Source organism: Rhinopithecus roxellana, chromosome 16 (assembly GCF_007565055.1).
Source record: "Rhinopithecus roxellana isolate Shanxi Qingling chromosome 16, ASM756505v1, whole genome shotgun sequence".
Classification (NCBI taxonomy): Eukaryota; Metazoa; Chordata; class Mammalia; order Primates; family Cercopithecidae; genus Rhinopithecus; species Rhinopithecus roxellana.
In genome coordinates, this window is record NC_044564.1 from 57,672,524 (window position 1) to 57,694,282 (window position 21,759).

The window sequence follows — 21,759 nt, forward strand, 5'->3', positions numbered from 1 at the left end:
AAGGTCACAAGACATAGGGCCAATATACAAAAATGTGTTCAGTATACATTTCTTATATACTATCAAAAATAATTATAAACTAAAATGTGAAAAAATATATACAATAGAATCAAAACAAAAAATATATAGGAATATACTTAACAAAATATTTCAAGGCCTATACCACAAAAACTATAAAATATTACAAAAATTAATTTTAAAAGACACAGACCTAAATATAAGAACTAAAACTATAAACCCTCCCTAAGAAAATGCACGAAAAAAATATGTACGAAAGAAGACATCTGTAAGAATCTGTAAGGACATCTGTAAGAAAGAAGAGGGAGGGAGATAGGGAGGGAAGCAGGACAAAAGCATGGAGAGAGGGAAGGGAAGGAGAGGAAAGAAGAAAAGGTAAAGAAGCAAAGGAAAAAATGAACATCTGTCTTTATTTCATGTTATACACAAAAATTAATTTACGAAGACACAGACCTAAATATAAGAGCTAAAACTATAAAACTTCCCTAAGAAAACACAGGAAAAAAAATTGGCACCTGACACTGAGCAGCCGAGTGTGGGACATGGCCTGCACCTTGCACAGGGCCTAGGAACCCGTGGCCGCCTTGAGGGCTGAGGGCAGGCACTACTGACGCTGCCACGGCCAGGTTCAGCCCTTGTTGCATACATTCACCAAAAATAAATAAATAAATAAATAAAAATAATAATAATAATAATAATAATAATAATGAATGGATAAGAGAAAATGGTATTGGAACAGTGGGAATCAGCAATTTTGCACAGGAAGCTTTGTGGGAGATGTTTACTGTAGTCTGCCTGAAATTGGGACAAAATTGAACAAACAAGACTAGTTCAGTGCTTTGGAAAGTGTGAAAGCTGCTACTGAACTTTACTCTCCTATATTAGAAGAAGTTACTGAAATTAATGAAGCTCTTGCAGAAAATCCAGGACTTGTCAACAAATCTTGTTATGAAGATGGTAGGTGGATCAAGATCACACTGAATAACCTTTCAGAACTAGATGAACTAATAAGCACAGAGGCATATGAGAAATATGTAAAATCTACTGAGAAGTGAAACTGGAACCCCTAGAAAAACTAGTATGAAACAAAATTATTTAAAAAGAGTGCACACTCTATGATTCTATTTATATAGCATTCTAAAAAGCCAAACACTATATAGACAGTAGTGGTTGCCTAGGGCAGGGATGGATTACAAAAGGACAACCTTTTGCAGTGATGGAAATGTCCTACATCTTGATTGTGGTGGTGGTTATACATCTGTATATTGCTAAAACTCATCAAACTATATACTTTAAAATGATGAGTTTTACTGTATTAAAATTATCATTCAATAAACCTGACTAAAAAGTAAAGTAGAATGGCAGTCAGACTGATGCCATGCAGTGTGGAATTTATGTACTAGCCTGTGAGTGAAACCTTTTGACATTTTTAGAGAGGACTGAAAGTACAATGGTTTTTATAGGGTCTCCTTGTTTGTTTGTTATTAACCAGTTTGAAGTCTGGTACAATGCTAAATTCCGCAGTGGGATTGGAATTTGGTTTTGCCTAGAATAACAGGAAGATGAACTGCTGCTTATAGTGAGAGGTGGTAGAATATAATGGTTAAAAAGAAAACATGATTAAAATGAGATACAACTACATACCTATTCAAATGGCCAAAATCCAAAACACTAATAATACCAAATGCTGGCAAGGATGTGGTGCAGCAGGAATTCTTATTCTTTGCTGGTGGGAGCAAAATGATACAGCCACTTTGGAAGACAATTTGACAGTTTCTTACAAAAGGAAACATAGTCTTACCATATAATCCAGCAGTTTTGCTCCCAAATAATTACTCAAATACTTAGTTAAATTCTAGTCAAATACTTGAGTTAAAAACTTAAATCCACATAAAAACCTGCACATGAACATTTATAGCAGCTTTATTCATAATTGCCCCAAATTAAAAGCAACCAAAATGCCCTTCAATAGATGAATGGGCAATCCAGACAGTGAAATACTATTCAGCAATAAAAGGAATGAGCTATTACGTCACAAAAAAATATGGAGGATCCCTACCTTGCTAAGTGAAAGAAGCTAGTCTGAAAGGCTACATACTCTGATCCCAACTACAGTCATGTACCACACAATGACATTTCAGTCAACGATGGACCACATATATCACTGTATCACAGAGGATTATAATGGAGCTGAAAAATTCCTATTACCTACTTATGACATAATCATAACATCCTAGCACAACACATTCCTCATGTTTGTGATGATCCTGGTATAAACAAACCTACTGCACTGCCAGGCATATAAAACCATAGTACATGCAATTATGTACATAACTTTTTTTATGTACATACACAAACATTGTACAGCTGTATAAAAATATTTTATTTATATCCTTATCTATAAGCTTTTTTCTATTTTTTACATTTTTAAATTTTTTTACTTTTTAAACTTTTTTGTTAAAAACTAAGACACACACACCTTAGCCTAGGCCTACACAGAGTCAGGATCATCAATATTACTGTCTTCCACCTCCACATCTTTTCCCACTGGAAGTTCTTCAGGGGCAATAACACACATAGAACTGTCACCTTCTATGATAATGATGTCTTTTTCTGGAATACCTGGAAAAATCTGCCTGAGGCTGTTTCACAGTTACCCTTAAAAAAACAAATAGAAAGAGCACACTAAAATAATAAAAAGCCTAGTATGGTAGATACATAAACAAGCACAAGAGTTTCTTTATTATCATTATTGATTACAGACTTTAGTTAGTAACAATGTACCAATATTGATTCATCAATTATAACAAATGTAACACACCAATGCAAGATGCTAATTATAAAGGAAGCTGTTGGGAGGTGGGAAGCAGTATACGTGGGAATTCTCTCTACTTTCCACTCAATTTTTCTATAAGCCTAAAACTGCTCTAAAAATAAATTTTATTAATTTATATATATATTTGTAAATGTGGATGACAGATGCAGACTACCTGAGTTTAAATCTTGGCTTTGTTCCTTAGTTGGGTGAACTAGGCTAGTGATTTAATCTCAACTTTCTTGTGTATAAATTAGAAATACTGCAGTGACTACATTATAAGATTGTTTTGTGGATTAATATGCATAATTTCCTTAGAAACTTCCTATTTAAAATACGGTTCTTAGACATACAACATTCTCATTCACCTGGGAGCAAGTTAGAAATGGAGAATTTCAGCGGGGTGCAGTGGCTCACACCTATAATCCCAGCACTCTGGGAGGCCAAGGCAGGCAAATCGCTTGAGCCCAGGAGTTCAAGACCAGCCTGGGCAACATGGAGAAACCCCATCTCTACAAAAAATTTAAAAAATTAGTGAGTGTGGTGGCCCGTGCCAGTATTCCCAGCTGAGGTGAGAGGATCGCTTGAGCCTGGGGAGGTCAAGGCTGCAGTGAGATGATTCTGCCACTGCACTCTGGCCCGGGTGGCAGAACAAGACCCTGTCTCAAAAAAAAAAAAAAAAGAAAAAAAAAAAAAAGAAAGAGAATGGAAAATTTTACACCTCATCTTGGTCATACTGAATCAGCATTTTAACGAGATATACAGACTACTTATACACACATTATTGCACTGATTCATGTGAATGGTTCTCCCTAGTCATGCAACATAGGGTCTCTGAGGAAAGCACAATAAAATTTGAGCTCTATCCTAGCCTCCCAGAGATTTTTAACCTCTACTTCCTCCATGAGTTTTTGTTCCTGGACTTAGAAGTCAGGGCAGAGGCAAGCCAAGAAAGGCAGCAAACCAGTTTAAACCCCTCCTCTCTCGTTGTCTTATATCTTCTTTTGCCCCTTTGCTGTCTGCCCCAGTCCTCACATTAGTTAACAGCTACTTTACCCAAAAATCAAACTAGCCAGTGAAGCTACTGAACATGGTCATTAAAAAAAAGAACTCTCTTGGCCAGGCGCAGTGGCTCAAGCCTGTAACCCTAAGCACTTTAGGAGGTCGAGGTGGGCAGATCACGAGGTCAGGAGATCAAGACCATCCTGGCTAACACGGTGAAACCCCGTCTCTACTAAAAATACAAAAAAAATCGCCGGGCATGGTGGCGGGCCCCTGTAGTCCCAGCTACTCGGGAGGCTGAGGCAGGAGAATGGTGTGAACACGGGAGGCAGAGCTTGCAGTGAGCTGAGATTACACCACTGCACTCCAGCCTGGGAGACAGAGACTCTGTCTCAAAAAAAAAAAAAAAAAAATTAAATTAAAAAAAAAAGAAGAACTCTCTCAACCAGTGAAGGGGTGGCCTGGCCCTCCACACTTGTGGGTGTTTTTCGTTAGGTGGAACGATAGACTTGAGAAAAGAAATAAGACACAGAAACAAAGTAGAGGGAAAGAAAAGCGGGGCCCAGGGGACCGGCGCTCAGCTTACAGAGGACACACCCCGGCCCTGGTCTCTGAGTTCCCTCAGTATTTATTGATAATTATGTTTCCCATCTTAAAGATAAGGGAGTGGCTGGACAATAGGATCATTGTAGGGAGGAAATCAGCAAGAAGACATATGAACAAAAATCCCTGTAACATGAATAAGTTTAAAGGAAAATGCTGTGCCTTGAGATGCATATGCAAACATCTCCATAAACCTTTTAGCAGCATTGCTCCAGCAAGTCCCACCTTATTCCTAAAGGCGGTTTTCTCCTTGCTCAGTAAACAAAGCACACAATGGGTTTTTACACTGAGATGTTCCATTGCCCAGGGACGGGCATGATTTTTAACCAGCAAGCTGCCTTCAGGTACTTGTTTAACAAAGACACATCCTGCACAGCCCAATATCCATTAAGCCTTGAGTCACCACAGCACATGTCTCTTGCAAGGACAAGGTTGGGGGTAGGGTCACAGATTAACAGCATCTCAAATACAGAACAAAATGGAGTCTCTTATGTCTACTTCTTTCTATATAGACACAGTAACAGGCTGATCTCTCTTTCTTTTCCCCACAAACCAGGAAACCTCTTTAGCCATTACTCTTCATGGTTGGGTTGTTTTTGACAATACTAGGACTTGGCCAATCTAAAATTCTAACAAAGCAACTTGCCAAAACTGAAAGGATACTGACAATCTGCCAGACATTGCCATCACAGCTTCCATTCTCATGCTCAAAAACAAAGGCTCCTTCACAGTGTGCCAAAGATTTATAATGTGTCAGTCAAATTCTAGCTAATAAGACCACAATTGACTGAACTCTTTGCTAAAGCAACCGTCCTCCATACAGATGCCTTTGTTTTTTTAAAAAAATATATTTTTAATTTTTGTGGGTACATAGTAGGTATGTATATTTATGGGTTACATGAGACATTTTGATACAAGCATGCAATAATAATAATAATCACATCAGGGTAAATGGGATATCCATCACCTCAAGCATTTACCTTTTGTGTTACAAACCAATTATACACTTTTTAGTTATTTTTGAATGTACAATTAAATTACTTTTTACTATAGTCACCCTGTTGTGCTAGCAAATACTAGGTATTATTCATTCTTTCTATTTTCTTGTACCTAGTAACCATCCTCACCTCCTCCCCAACTCTCCCTGTTCCATTACTCTTCCCAGTATCTAGTAACCATCATTCTATTCTACTCTCTGTCTCCATGAGTTCAATTGTTTTTAATTTTTATCTCCCACAAATAAGTGAGAACATGCAAAGTCTGCCTTTGTGTGCCTGGCTTATTTCACTTAACACAATGACCTCCGGTTCCATCCACATTGTTGCAAATGACAGAATCTCATTCTTTTTTATGGTTGAATAATATTCCATTGTGTATATATGCTACATTTTACTTATCCATTCATCTGTTGATGGACACTTAGGTTGCTTCCAAATCTTGGCTATTGTGAATAGGGCTGCAATAAACATGGCATAAATACGTCTTCAATATATCAATTTCCTTTCTTTTGAGCATATAACTAGGAGTGGGATTGCTGGATCACATGGTAGCTCTACTTTCAGCTCTTACAGGAACCTCCAAACTGTTCTTGATAGTGATTGTACTACTTTACATTCCACCAACAGTGTATTAGAGTCCCTTTTTCTCCATGTCCTCAACAGCAGTTGTTATTGCCTGACTTTTGGATAAAAGCCATTTTAACTGGGGTAAGATATCTCATTGCAGTTTTGATTTGCATTTCTCTGATGAGCAATGCTATTGCACACCTTTTCACATACCTATTTGCCATTTGTATATCTTCTTTTGAGGAATGTCTATCCAGATATTTTCCCCATTTTTATCAGATTATTAGATTTTTACCTACAGAGTTGTTTGAGCTCCTTACATATTCTAGTTATTAATCCCTTTTTAGATGGATAGTTTGCTAATATTTTCTCCCATTCTGTGGATTGTCTCTTCACTTTGTTGATTGTTTCCTTTGCTGTGCAGAAGCTTCTTAACTTGATGTGATCCTATTTGTCCATTTTTGCTTTGGTTGTCCGTGCTTGTGGGGTATTACTCAAGAAATCTTTGCCCACTCCAATGTCCCAGAGAGTTTCTCCAATGTTTTCTTTTAGTAGTTCCATAGTTTGAGGTCTTAGATTTCAGTCTTAATCCATTTTTATTTTATTTTTGTATATAATGAGAGATAGGGTCTACTTTCATTTTATGCATATAGGTATCCAGTTTTCTCAGTACCATTTATTGAAGAGACTGTCCTTTCCACAATGTATTAAATATGTTATTGGTACCTTCATCAAAAATGAGTTCACTGTAGATGTATGGGTTTATTTCTGGCTTCTCTATTCTGTTCCACTGGTCTATGTGTCTGTTTTTATGCCAGTACCATGCTGTTTTGGTTACTATAGCTCTATAGTATAAATTGAAGTCAGGTAATGTGATTCCTCCAGTTTTGTTCTTTTTGTGTAGAACAACTTTGGCTATTCTGGGTCTTTTGTGGTTCTGTATAAATTTTAGGATTGTTTTTTCTATTTCTGGGAAGAATGTCATTGACATTTTGATAGAGATTGCACTGAATCTGTAGATTGCTTTGGATAGTATGGACATTTTACCAATATTGGTCCTTCATATTCATGAATATGGAATCTCTTTTCAATGTTAAGGTCCTTTTCAATTTTTTCATTAATATTTGATAGTTTTCATTGTAGAAATCTCTTACTTCTTTGATCAATTCCTAGGTAATTGTTTTATTGGCAGCTATTGTAAATGGAATTGCTCCACTGTTTCTTTCTTACATCGTTCACTCTTGGCATATAAAAATGCTACTGATTTTTGTATGTTGATTTTGTATCCTGCAACTTTACTGAACTTGTTCATCAGGTTTTTTTGGTAGAGTCTTCAGATTTTTCCAAAAATAAGATTATATGATCTGCAAACAAGGATAATTTGAATTATTTTTCAATTTGGATGCCCTTTGTTTCTTTCTCTTGTCTGACTGCTCTAGCTAGGACTTGCAGTACAATGTTGAGTAAAAGTGGTGAAAGTGGGCATCCTTGTCATGTTCCAGATCTTAGAGAATAGGCTTTCAGTTTTCCCCACTCAGTATGATACTAGTTTTGGGTCTGTCATATATGGCTTTTATTATACTGAGGTATGTTCCTTCTGTACCCAGGTTTTGAGGGTTTTTATCCTGAAGAGATGTCAAATTTTATCAATGCATTTTCAGTATCCATTGAAATAATTGCATAGTTTTTGTCCTTCATTCTGTTGATATGACGTATCACACTGATTGATTTGCATATGTTAAACCATCCTTGCATATCTAGGATAAATCCTACTTAGTCATGATGAATGATCTTTTTAATGTGCTACTGAATTCAGTTTGCTACTATTTTGTTGAAGATTTTTGCATCAATATTCATCAGGGACATTGGTCTGTAGTCTTCCTTTTTTGATGTGTCTTTGTCCAGTTTTGACATCAGGGTAACACTGGCCTTGTAGAATGCATTTGGAAGTATTCTCTCTGCTTCTATTTTTTGGAATAGTTTGAGTAGAATTGATATTAGTTCTTTAAATGTTTGGTAGAATTCAGCTGTGAAGCTATTAGATTCCAGGTTTTCTCTGCTGGGAGACATTTTATTATGCCTTTAATCTTGTTATTTGTTATTGATCTGTTCAGTTTTTGAATTTCTTCATGGTTCAATCTTGGCACGTTGTATGTGTCTAGCAATTTATCCATTGCTTCTGGATTTTCCAATTAATTGACATACAGTTGCTCACAGTAGCCACTAATGATCCTTTGAATTTCTACAGTATCAGTTTTAATGTCTCCTTGTTCTTCTCTATTTTTTTTTATATGGTGTATTAGTCAGGGTTCTCTAGAGGGACAGAACAAATGGAATGTGTGTGTATGTGTGTGTGTGTAGCATGTGAGTTAACACTTAGTACACTTAAGTCACCACTTTATATATAAAGGGGAGTGTATTAAGTATTAACTCACACAATCACAAGGTCCCTCAATAGGCCATCTGCAGGCTGAGGAACAAGGATAGCCTGTCCGAGTTCCAAAACTGAAGAACTTGGAGTCTGATGTTCAAGGACAAGAAGCATCCAGCACGGGAGAGATGTAGGCTGGGAGGTTAGGCCAGTCTCTCTTTTCACATGTTTCTACCTGCTTATCTTCCAGCTGTGCTGGCAGCTGATTAGGTTGTGCCCACCCACATTAAGGGTGATTCTGCCTTTCCCAGCCCACTGACTCAAATGTTAATCTCCTTTGGTAACACCCTCACGGATACACTCAATATCAATACTTTGTACCCTTAAATCCAATCAAGGTGATACTCAGTATTAACCATCACAAGTCCACCCCTTGTCAACTTTAACACATACACATCTCCTAAGATCACACATAATCTTCAAATAAAGACAATAATGAGGTCATAATTACACCTAACCTAACACAACTATCCTACATACAACCAGAAACGCATCAATCCCCAACCCAAATACTATTACATAAAGTTAACAACACTTAAATGCTGATGTGAAGTCAATAAATCTTATGTCACATGATAAAGAAGAAAGGAAATAAAATGAAGATATTTTCTTAGTACAAGTGTATACATGCACAAACATGTTTTTAACAAAAGAAGGAGGAAATAGTCATGACAATTACAGTCCCCATTTCTGCAGCTGGTCCTGTGGTTGTAGCTGGTACTGACAACTACCTTCTTCTACTATCCATTCTGTATTGCCTTTGCCTTCAGCAAGCACCTCAGCAGGTCATAGTTTTTTTCCTGGTGGAGTAACCCAAACCTTCATTCCTGAAGAGTCTGGGTCATTTGCAGTCCTGTCTGGATTGGGCTGTTGTAGTTTCCCATTTACCTAAACCACAGAGCATGATAATACTAAAAGACAGCGTAATGGATCTCCTGTATTCCATGCATACTCTTCTTTACCTCCATTGTGCAGTAGTAGACTGATTTCATCTTGATAGTCTGGGTAAATCACCCCAACCAATACTGTAACTCCCTTCTTCTTAGCCTGTTGACTTACAGGTAGAAGGAACCCAAAGTGTCCAGGTGGCAATCTTAACTTCCAGTTTAATGAATCGTTGTGTCTCCTGCTGGCAATTTTCCTCCCTCTGGAACTAAGACCTCTAGGCCAGCAGAACATAATACCGTGGGAACAGGAAGCAACTATTTTGCTAGTGGATCACTAAGGGTGATGGTAAGTGGTGCCACTTCCACTTCCACCCCTTGATTCCTGGACCCATGAATCCTGCTTATGGGAGAAACAGTACCATATATTGGATACTGATTCAGAGCATACATGGCCTTCTGGAGAACCTTGCCCCAGCCCTGCAAAGTACTGTCACCTACTTGGCATTGTAATTGTGACTTCAAAAGGCCATTTCTCCATTCTATCAATCCAGCTGCTTCAGGATGATGGGGAACATGGTAAACTTGAGTACACTGCTGCAGTTCTTTAGCCATAAAGTGAGTGCCTTGGTCAGAGGCAATGTTGTGTGGAATACCATAATGGTGGATAAGGCATTCCATGAGTCCACAGATGGTAGTCTTGGCAGAAGCACTGTGTTCAGGGCAGGTAAACCCCTATCCGAAGTGTTTATTCCAGTGAGGACAAACCTCTGTCTTTTCTATGATGCAAAAAGTCTAATATAAACAACCTGCCACTAGGTTGATCACCCCAAGGAATGTGCCACATTGAGGGCTCAGTGTCGGTCTCTGCTGCTGGCAAATTGGGCACTTAGCAGTGGCTGTAGCCAGGTCAGCCCTGGTGAGAGGAAGTCCACATTGCTGAGCCCATGCATAACCTCTAACCCTGCCACCATGGCCACTTTGTCCATGGGCCCACTGGGCAGGAACAGGAGTGGCTGGGGAAAGAGGCTGAGTGGTGTCCACAGAATGGGTCATCCCATCCTCTTATTAAAATCCTCCTCTGCTGAGGTCACCCATTGGTGAGCACTCACATGGGATACAAATCTTCACAGTTTTTGACCACTGAAAGAAGTCCATCCACTTACCTCTTCCCCAAATTTCTTAGTCACCAATTTTCCAATCACACTTCTTCCAAGTCCCTGACCAGCCAAACCACAGGCTACAGCCCAGTAATATAATCACACATCTGGCCATTTCTCCTTCCAGGCAAAGTGCACAATCAGGTACACTGCTCAAAGTTCTGCCCACTGGGAAGATGTCCCTTCACTGCTGTCCTTCAGAGATGTGCTAGAAAGGGGCTATAGTGCTGCAGCTGTCCACTTTTGGGTGGCACCTGAGTATCTTGCAGAATCATGTGTGAACTAGGCCCTAGTCTCTTCTTCCTCGTCAACTGATAATAGGCAAATCTCCATGAAGTCATCACTGCAGACTGAGGGAGAGAAGGCCGGGTGGCAGGAATGGAGACCAAGGGCATTTGAGCCACTTCCTCATGTAACTTACTTGCACCTTCAGGACCTGCTTGAGCCCTATCACATATATACCACTTCCATTTGATGATACAGTGCTGTTGTGTACGACCCACTTTATGCTAGATGGGTTAGAAAGCACTCAGTTCATGGCAGGCAGTTCAGGTTGCATGGTGACTTGATGACCCATAGTCAAACGTTCAGTTTCCAACAAAGCCCAGTAACAGTTGAAGAGCTGTCTCTCAAAAGGACAGTAGTTACCTGCAGAAAATGGCAGAGCCTTGCTCCAAAATCCTAGAGGCCTTCACTGTGATTCACCTAGGGGCACCTGTCAAAGGCTCCAAACAACAGCGCTACATGCCACTGACACCTCAAGCACCATTGGATCTGCTGGGTCATATAGCCCAAGTGGCAGAGCAGCTTGCACAGCAGCCTGGACCTGTTGCAGAGCCTTCTTCTGTTCTGGATCCCATTCAAAACTGGCACCCTTACGGGTCACTCGATAAATGGGCCAGAGTAACACACCCAAATGAGGAATGTGTTGCCTCCAAAATCCAAATAGGCCCACTAGGTGTTGTGCCTCTTTCTTGGTTGTAGGAGGGGCCAAATACAGCAACTTATCCTTTACCTTAGAAGGAATATCTTGACAGGCCCCATACCACTGGACCCCTAGAAACTTTACTGAACTAGAAGGTCCCTGCATTTTAGTTGGATTTATTTCCCATCCTCTTGCACTCAAATGTCTCACCAATAAGTCCAGCGTTTGCTACTTCTTGCTCACTGGATCCAATCAACATAATGTCATCAATGTAATGGACCAGCGTGATATCTCACAGAAGCAAAAAACAATCAAGGTCTCTCTGAATAACATCATGACACAAAGCCAGAGAGTTGATATATCCCTGAGGTAGGACAGTAAAAGTATATTGCTGGCCTTGCAGTTACCCTGATAAAAGGCCAGAGGTCTCCTTGGGGAAGGATGGGAGAAAGGTTCACTGCATAAATTGTTGGTAATGTAGTAGGGTCCTTCCTCAAGGGGACAGGGCCTCCCCTTCATTCAAGGGTTTGTGGGTCTGTAAACTGGCTCAAGTCTGGAAATTGACTGAGGGGCTGTGATTCTGTTTTTAGAATTCAAATTAGTCATTCATCCATTCAACCTAGAAGTTTTCTGCTTATATAAATTAAGTAGGAATGTAGTAGGCTTCCTATCAATTTCACTTCTAGGAACACCATGATTAGCCAATGCCAGAGCTCTACGGCACTCAGACTATTCTGGTTGCCACTTTGCCTCTGCTGTCCATTATGGTAGCTATGCCAGCTTGCCTTTGACAGTTGAGAGCTGGGACTTGGACCCTGCCACCCGGGATTCAATTATTCCCATTGTATTTAAACTTTCTAGTTGAGTGACTGTGGTCCCCACTGTTAGATCTGACATACAGATCAGAGCAATTACAGAGCTATTCAAAGATACATGCACTGCCCTCACAAATCTATTTCAAAGGGTATTGGTCAAGGGTGTATCTTCTGGACCCTCCGAGCTGGGATGAGTATGTCTGAAGTGACCAATCTACTCCACCATCCGAATCTCCCTAAGCCTTTGGATCCCTTCCTCTACATTAAACCAAGGGAGATCAGGCATTTCCAGCTCGCTCACAGTGGGCCATCTTTTAATCCATATTTCAGCTAACCAAGCAAATAAACTATTAGAACCTTTTTTAACTCCCCAAGCTGCAACATTAAATGCATAATCCCTACTTAGTGGGCTCAAATCAATAAATTCATCCTGATCCACTTATATGTTCCTTCCATCATTATCCCTCACCCTTAATATCCATTTCTGATGCCTGTTCTCCAGATTTCTGTTTATATAAATGAGAAAACTCAAGCAGTTCTTTTTCTAGTGTAGTGTACCTTCTCATGAGTCACACTCCCAGCTTCACCTCTAGGGACCCGCTGAAACTTTAGTCTAGTTACATGTCTAGAAGCAAACAGGGGTGTTGGGGGATGGCTCCTGAGGAGGATCAACATTATATTGCCTGGTAAGTGCCTCAAAGGAGGCCATTACTGTTGTCTCAGGCAGCACAAGGTTTATCTCCTCAGACAAAGGTGGAAAGGTTGATTGCAGCAGGGTTTGGGGAGGGGATGTTGCCACTACTGGGGATAGGGAAGCTGTTTCTTCTGGAAAAAAAGGTTCATCAGAGTTTACAAACTCAGTGTCTCCAGCTTCATCAGGGTCCTCTCACACATCCCCATTCCAAGTTGCAGGCTCCCATTCTTTTCCAACCAATGCCCTCACTTTAACAGTAGACACCTGGTGAGGCTGTGCATGCACCTTTCATTGCAGGTCAGCCACCTGCACAATAAGAGCTTGTGTGTTTTTCCACAGTTTGAGCTCTTTCTCTACAGGAGATTAGATTCTCACTCAGGGCAATCTTAGCAGATTTGAGGCTCAGTATCTGCTTCTGAAGCCAGGAGACAGAATCCCTGAGTTCATTTTCTTTCATCACTTTGTCCACTAAACTTAGGAGCAATCAATCAGCTTCACTATGCTCCTTGGTTCTCCATATATGGTCAAAGGTATTGTGTACAGAGTCACTAAACTCCTTGCCTCTCATGAATGATGAATCAGGAATGTCAAATGTATTTATTTTGCATAACTCTCTAACCTGTTCATGCCAAGGACTATCAGTGTTCTCTATACTATTAGAAGTAGAGTCCTTAGCATTTTGGGGTCTAATTATATTAAGCAGCCAACTCCAGAAACCCCAAAACCAATGAAAGATCTCCATCCTTAATATTCTGTTCTTCAAGAACCACTCCTGGTACCAAACTCTGTATTAGGGTTCTCTAGAGGGACAGAACTAATGGAATAGATATACATAAAAAGGGGAGTTAATTTATTAAGTATTAACTCACACGATCACAAGGTCCCACAATAGGCCATCTGTAGGCTGAGGAGCAAGGAGAGCCAGTCTAAGTTCCAAAACTGAATAACCTGGAGTCTGATGTTCGAGGGCAGAAAGCATCAAGCACAGGAGAAAGATGTAGGCTCTGGGGCTAGGCCAGTCTCTCTTTTCACATTTTTCTGCCTGCTTTATATTCTAGCTGTGCTGGCAACTGATTATATTGTACCCACCAAGATTAAGGGTGGGTCTGCTTTTCCCAGCCCACTGAATCAAACGTTAATCTCCTTTGGCAACATCCTCTCAGACACATCCAGAATCAATACTTTGTATCCTTTAATCCAATCATGTTGACACTCAGTGTTAACCATAGCCTAAGGATTCACATCCTTCCCCAACTCCAAAACAAAGTAGAGAAAAATTCACTTCTGCCCTGTATTGACAGGACAGGGCATTATTAGATTAAGAATCTTGCAAAACACTCAATACAACAAAAATAAACAAGAGCAAAATTAACAAATCTACAATGTTTAATGCTAAATGTCGTAATTCATGATAAAGATATAACAAGAATATTTATGGATTAGATATTACAGAAACCAACTTTATGAAACAAAATCTACGTGAGCTGCAAGGTGACTTAGAAACATGCTAATAATAGAGTATTTTAAAATACTAACTCTCAGCACAAAACAAGTAAACATTAAAAGTAAGGAGATAGCCAATCCAAACAACATATGTAATAACATATCTCTTTTAGACTTATGTTGAACCCTATACCTCAAAATAGAGAATATAACTTTTCAAGAGCCTATGTGACACAAATACTGATCATATATTAGATCACAAAGAAAACACTACTAATTTTCGTAATGTAGAAGTATTACAAACAACACTCTGATCACAATATGATAAAACTAGAAAATACTTACAAAAATAAAATCAGAAAGGTCTTTCCACCTGGAAATATTAAAACCTTCTACTATTAAACAACTCTGGGTGAAAGAAGAAATACAACTGAAATTATAGAATATTCAAACAATGACAATGAAAACAACTACATATCAGAATCTGTGGGATACATAATAACAGCCATCAGAGGAAAATCCACAGCAGCTGTTAAGAAAAAAAAATTACCCATGACATTTGTTAAAACAGTAAAGCAGAATTTATTCAGGACTATTGCAATAGTTACAGGGACTACTACAGTAAGGTTTTGAAGTAAGGGAGGGTGATCGGGCCCAGCTCCAAAAAGAATAAGGAAAAGGGGGAATTTATAGTCAGGGAGCAGAGTTGGGGGTGAGGGGAGGTCAGTAGATAGAAAATTACTAAGAGGTAGGGTAATCCTTGCTAAACTAACCTAAAACGAATCTTGCTAACGACAGGCCATAGATAATTACTAAGAGGTAGGGTAATCCTTGCTAAACTAACCTAAAATGAATCTTGCTAACGACAGGCCAGAGTAATCAGATATTACCTGGGAGATGGTGGAGAATGAGGAATTTGATCATATATTCAAGGGTAATCAAATATTGAGGGTGGAGGATTCTAGCTAAGCTGACTTAGCAGGATACTTGCTAAAATTGGGCTCTTGAGGACATGCCTAAAGACAGTGCCTACTTGAAAAAACAGCTGAAAGGAATCTAATTGGAATTTTACCAAGGAAAGAATCTTTGCACAGTGAATACTTTTAATCAGTGAAGATAAATGATTGAAGATAAATCAATTAAAATTTCAGCTTAAAAAAAAAGCAAAAACAGCACAATAAAATAAGCCAAGATAAAGCACAAGGAAGAGCCGGGCACAGTGGCTCATGCCTGTAATCCCAAAACTTTGGGAAACAAAGGCGGGCGGTGCACTTGAGGTCAGGAGTTTGAAACCAGCCTGGCCAACATGGCAAAACCCCATCTCTGCTAAAAGTACAAAAACTAGCCAGGTGTTGGGGTGGGTGCCTGTAATCCCAGCCATTCAGGAGGCTGAGACATGAGAATCACTTGAACCCAGGAGGTGGAGGCTGCAGTGAGCCAAGGTCATGCTATACACTCCAGCCTAGGTAACAGAGCAAGACACTGTCTCAAAAAAAAAAAAAAAAAAGCAGCATAAGGAAGGAACTAACACAGATAAAAGCAGAAATTAATGAGGAAGAGAATAGAAAATTACAGTAGACCTAATTAATAAATTAAAATTCTGGGTTTTTAAAAGAACTAAGAAAATACACAAGCCACTAATTAATGTGATCCAGAAAAAAAGGAAATCACAAATCTGCAAAATAAGAAGTGACAAAGGGAAAATAACTATTGAAAGAAGAAATTTTAAAAATTATAAAATACTATTTTGTTACATACCTCTATGCAAATAAATTTGAAAAACTAGATGGAGTGGATAATTTCCTAGAGAAATACAGATTACCAAATTATAATTAGCTTAAACAAACCACTTTCCATAGGAAAAACATAGAGAAAGTAAGAATCGCTCCTTACACAAAAACTATCAAGCTCACATGGTTTTCCAGGGAAGGCTTGGTAAGCCTTCAAAGAGCAGATAGTCCTAATGCTCTATAAATTGTTCCAGAACATTAAGAAACAAGCAAAACATCTCAATTCCCTTTATAAAGCAAGTGGCACTGGTACCTAAATCTGATGTACATCATATATACCTAAAATCTACATCTATCTATCCTAGAACCAATATTTTATTTAATTGGGAAAGACTAGAAGCATTTCCATTAAGATCAGAAAAGAGACCTGGATGCCCACCATCTCGATTACTATTCAATACTTAATTAGGGATATTGGTCAATGCAGTTAGACAAGAGAAATTACTTCAGAGCATAAGAATAGGTAAAGAATAAGTAAAAATATTTCTACATTCCAATGAAAAACAGTATCCCTGGATGACCCTAAAGTATAATAAAACCAACTTAAGCATTTTAAAATATAATAAGGTAGCAGAATATAAAATTAACAAACAAAAATCAATAGCCTTCACATATACAAACAACCAGTTAGAGAAAATACCACTTTTGATGACAACAAAGAAAACTAAATATTTAATAAGCTTAGCATGAGATGTGTAAAACCTATATGAGGAAAATTTTTTAAATACTTTCAAAAGACACCAAAGTAGACTTGAACAAATGGACATTGCCTGTTCTTGGATAATAAATTAAATATTAAATTGTCAGCTCTTCCTACTTTAATTTATAAGTTCAACAAAATCTCAATAAAAATAACAATAAGCTTTTCTATGGTATCAGACAAGTTAAAACTACAACTTAGCCAGGCGTGGTGGCTCATGCATGTAATCCCAGCATTTTGGGAGGCCAAGGCAGGTGGATCACCTGAGGTCAGGAATTCAGGACCAGCCTGGCCAAGATGGTAAAACCTTGCCTCTACTAAAAACACAAAAATTAGCCAGGCATGGTGGCGCACACCTGTAGTGCCAGTTACTCAGGAGGCTGAGGCATGAGAATCGCTTGAACCTGGGAGACAGAGGTTGCAGTAAGCCGAGATCACACCACTGCACTCCAGACTGAGTGAGAGACCAAGACTCCTTCTCGAAAAAAAGAAAGAAAGAAAGAAAGAAAAAGCTACAACTTATATGGAAAAATAAGTATAAAAAATTAGCCAGAAGAATACAAAAAAAAAAAAGCAAAAGAAAGCAAGTAAATAATAATAAGAGAGCAGACGCTATAACATACTATGAAGTCTCTATAACAAAAATAGGGTGGTTCTGGTATATGAATATACAAATACACCAATTTAATACAATAGAAAGCTCAGAACAGACTTGAGAGCATTTGGAAATTCAGATCTGATAAAGGTGACACCTCAAATCGTTAAGGTAAAGATGGGTTTTTTTAATAGTTATCCTGGGAGAACTAAGTAGCCATTAGAAAAAGATAAAATTAGATGCATACATCACATGACACACAAGAATAAACTCCAAATGGATTAGGAAACTAGATATAAAATATAAAGCCAGTTGAAACTCAAGCCCCCACAAAAAACTGCACAAATGTTTATAGCAGCTTTATTCATAATTGCCAAAACTTGGAAGCAACCAAGAAGCCCTTCAGTAGATGAATGGGTAAATACACTTTGGTACATCCAGACAATAGAATATTATTCAGAACTAAAAGAAAAGCAGCTATCATGCCACAAAAAGATGTGAAAGAAACTTAAATGCATATTACTAAGTAAAAAACCAATCTGGGCCGGGCATGGTGGTTCACATCTGTAATCCCAGCACTTTGGGAGGCCGAGGTGGGTGGATAGCCTGAGGTCAAGAGTTCAAGACCAGCCTGACCAACATGGTGAAACTCTGTCTCTACTAAAAACACAAAAAAAATAGCCAGGCATGGTAGCAAGCGCCTGTAACCCCAGCTACTCCAGAGTCTGAGGCAAGAGAATCGCTTGAACCCAGGAGGCAGAGGTTGCAGTGAGCCAAGATCATACCATTGCACTTCAGCCTGGGCGACAGAGCGAGTCTCCATCTCGGAAAGGGAAAGGAAGGGAAGGGAACGGGGGGAGGGGGAGGGGAAGGGAAGGGAAGGGACGAAGGAGGGAGGGGAAAGGAGAGGAGAGGAGAGGAGAGGAGAGGAGAGGAGAGGAGAGGAGAGGGGAGGGGAGGGGAGGGGAGGGGAGGGGAGGGGAGAAAGAAGCAGCAGCCAATCTGAAAAGGCTATATACCATATGATTCCAACCATATGACATTCTGGAAAGGCAAAACTATGGAGACAGTAAAAAAAAAAAGTACAATAGTCACTACTGTTTTTAAAAAAAAAAAGTATATACACACACACACAAGTATTCTGATCATCTTCACTACCTCTCTAGTCTGGTTGAATACCTCTCCTGTATACTGCCATGACAATATGCTTCCTTTACTCTTCTTAGACAGTATTATAATTGTTCATTTCTCTGTTACAGTAGGCATCACACCAGTCATGTTCACCATTTTAGCCCTAGCTCCAGCAGAATATAACAATATGGTAGGTACCCAAAAATTATCTGTTGAATGAATGCAGTAATAAGTGAATAAAACAAATCTATCCTCACTCCAGCTGATGACTATATAGCAATAATTCCTTGAACCATTCTTTTCCGGAAGGGTCTGATTTAAGTCTATGTTGGAAAAACATAGCAAAGTTCCAATTAGAAAAGTTTCTCTGAAGGTCAGACTGACCCCAGAGTGAGCAGCTAATTTTCTAGTGGCCTGGGGGCCAATCATACCTTTTATTACTTTTCCAAACATATGAGGGAAACATTAAATAGCTTGGTTGAGCTTCATCTGTGAAAATGGTCCAGCTCTGGCCCCTGGAATAAAGCATACCAGAGCCCCAGTTTAACATTCAGGTACTACTGCTATTTTCTTTCTTTACCTTTAAGAATTTCTGAATCCCAGCCACCCTGACCAGGAACCATTACACTATATATAACGATAGCTGGAACGTTCTTTTGAGTTCTCAGCAGGCATCTCTCCTGGAGAGGAATCCATTTGAGACAACTTTAAAGCAGTCTCCAACTCAGGTAGAGACCAGAAATTTACACATGTATCCAGGGTAGGTGACTCACACTCATGGATGATTCATGGGTCAGTCTCTGACCTCCAGCCCAACTTATCTTCCTAAGAGTCCCTGTGCATTTTCTTCTGTCCCTTCCTTCTGTGAGGAGTGTCCCTGTAATCAGCTATCCTGAGGCACCTAGGACCCACAGCTCACATCTTTTTAGCATGCTAGGCTCATAAATATGTGTGTTTGAATATTGAGTATCTTTTCATATTTTCCTTAGAGCAAAGCAGTACTCTATAATACACTCAATTGAAATCAGACAAAGGCTTAGTTCGTGGCCGGGCACAGTGGCTCATGCCTGTAATCCCAGCACTTTGGGAGGCCGAGGCAGGTGGATCACTTGAGGTCAGGAGTTCAAGACCAGCCTGGCCAACATGGCAAAACCCCATCTCTACTAAAAATACAAAAATTAGCCAGACGTGGTGGCTCATGCCTGTAAGTCTGACTACTCAGGAGGTTGGAACAGGAGAATCACTTGAACCTGGGAGGTAGAGGCTCCAAGATCATGCCACTGTACTCCAGCCTGGGCAACAGAGTGAGAATCTGTCTCAAAAACAAACAAACAAAAAAAAAATCAGATAAATGCTTAGTTTACCTTTTGGCCCCTCTTTTTTCAATATGACACATTAACATCACAGACGCCTTTTCTTGCTTCCCTATTATTGTTGAGGGCCCTTATCTTATAGGGAAACTGTCAGACAGCTCTGGTTACAGGGGACCAATAAGGCCAAGGTTCCAAATACAAGTTTCGTATGGATCAAACAGCTTCTCTCTACCCCATGGGCACAAACTGCATCTGAACTGTTTTTACTCACAATACTTCTGATACCAAATGGGGGGATGGAGGGGGTAGGTTCTCACACCAACCAGTTCTCCAACTCTCCAGATACCAAATGAGTGTCCCACAATTCACTTCAATTCTGACACTAACTACCCAGAAGTAGCATCAGACTCTACAGGCTTAAGGGCTCAGTCCCACAAAACTACCCCCACTTTCAGACACAAGTCATGAGTTCAGGGGTTCACACAACCCCCTCTTCAGGTTCCATAATTTGCTAGAATGACTCAAAGAACTCAGGAAAACACTTTATTTGCTCTTACCAGTTTATTACAAAGGATACAGCTCAGAAACAGTCAAAGGCATAGGGCAAGGTATGGAGAAAAGGGTGCAGAGCTTCTATACCCTCTCTGGGAGTGCCACGCTCCCAGCACTTCGATGTGTTCACCAATCTGAAAGCTCTTAGAACTCCATCATTTAGGGGGTTTTATGGAGATTTCATCACATAGGCATGACTGAAGAAATCACTGGCCATTGGTGACTAACTCAATCTCCAGTCCCTCTCCCTTCCCCAGAAGTAGTTGGGGAACTTCCTTTTTGAACATACGATAACAACGCTTTTGTTTTTTGTTTATATTATGTCTCATTTCCTTTATTTTTAAAATTTTTTATTTGAATGGCTTTAAGAGTACAACTGGTTTTGGTTGCACAGATGAATTGTAGAGTGGTGAAGTCTGGGTTTTTAGTGTACACATCACCCCAATAGTGTACATTGTACCCAAACAGTGATTTTTCATCCCTCACTTCCCCTATCCTTCCTCTTTCTGAATCTCCAGTATCCATTGTACCACTATGTATGCCTAAAAGATACTTTTTTTTTTTTTTTTTTGAGATGGAGTCTCTGTCACCAGGCTGGAGTGCAGTGGCGCGATCTCAGCTCACTGCAACCTCTGCCTCCTGAGTTCAAGTGATTCTCCTGCCTCCAAACGATTCTCCTGCCTCAACCTCCTCAGTAGCTGGGATTACAGGCATCTGCCACCACACCAGGCTAATTTTTGTATTTTTAGTAGAGACAAGATTTCACCATGTTGGCCAGGATGGTCTCGATCTCTTGACCTTGTTATTCCCCCACCTCAGCCTCCCAAGGTGCTGGGATTACAGGTGTGAGCCACCACGTCTGGCCGATACTCTTAGGACTCCAGAGATTCTAAGGGTTTTAGGAGCTGTGTGCAAGCAACCCCAAATTTTTTTTATTATTTTACAGCACCCTAACTTCTACTCAGTTTTCCTAATTGATCAAACAATTATATTAGCAATAAACTCTTTCATTATATGTCCTGCTATTTGTAGCCCTCTGATATTGTCATTCTTATTTATTTTAATTTTATTTTATTATGTATTTATTTATCTTATGACAGGGTCTCACTCTGTTACCTAGGCTGGAGTGCAGTGGCGAGATCTCAACTCACTGCAACCTCTGCCTCCCAGGTTCAAGCAATTCTCTTGCCTCAGCCTCCCGAGTAGCAGGGATTACAGGTGCACACCACCATGACTGGCTAATTTTTGTATTTTTAGTAGAGACGGGGTTTTGCCATGTTGGCCAGGCTGTTCTCTAACTCCTGACCTCAGGTGATCCACCTA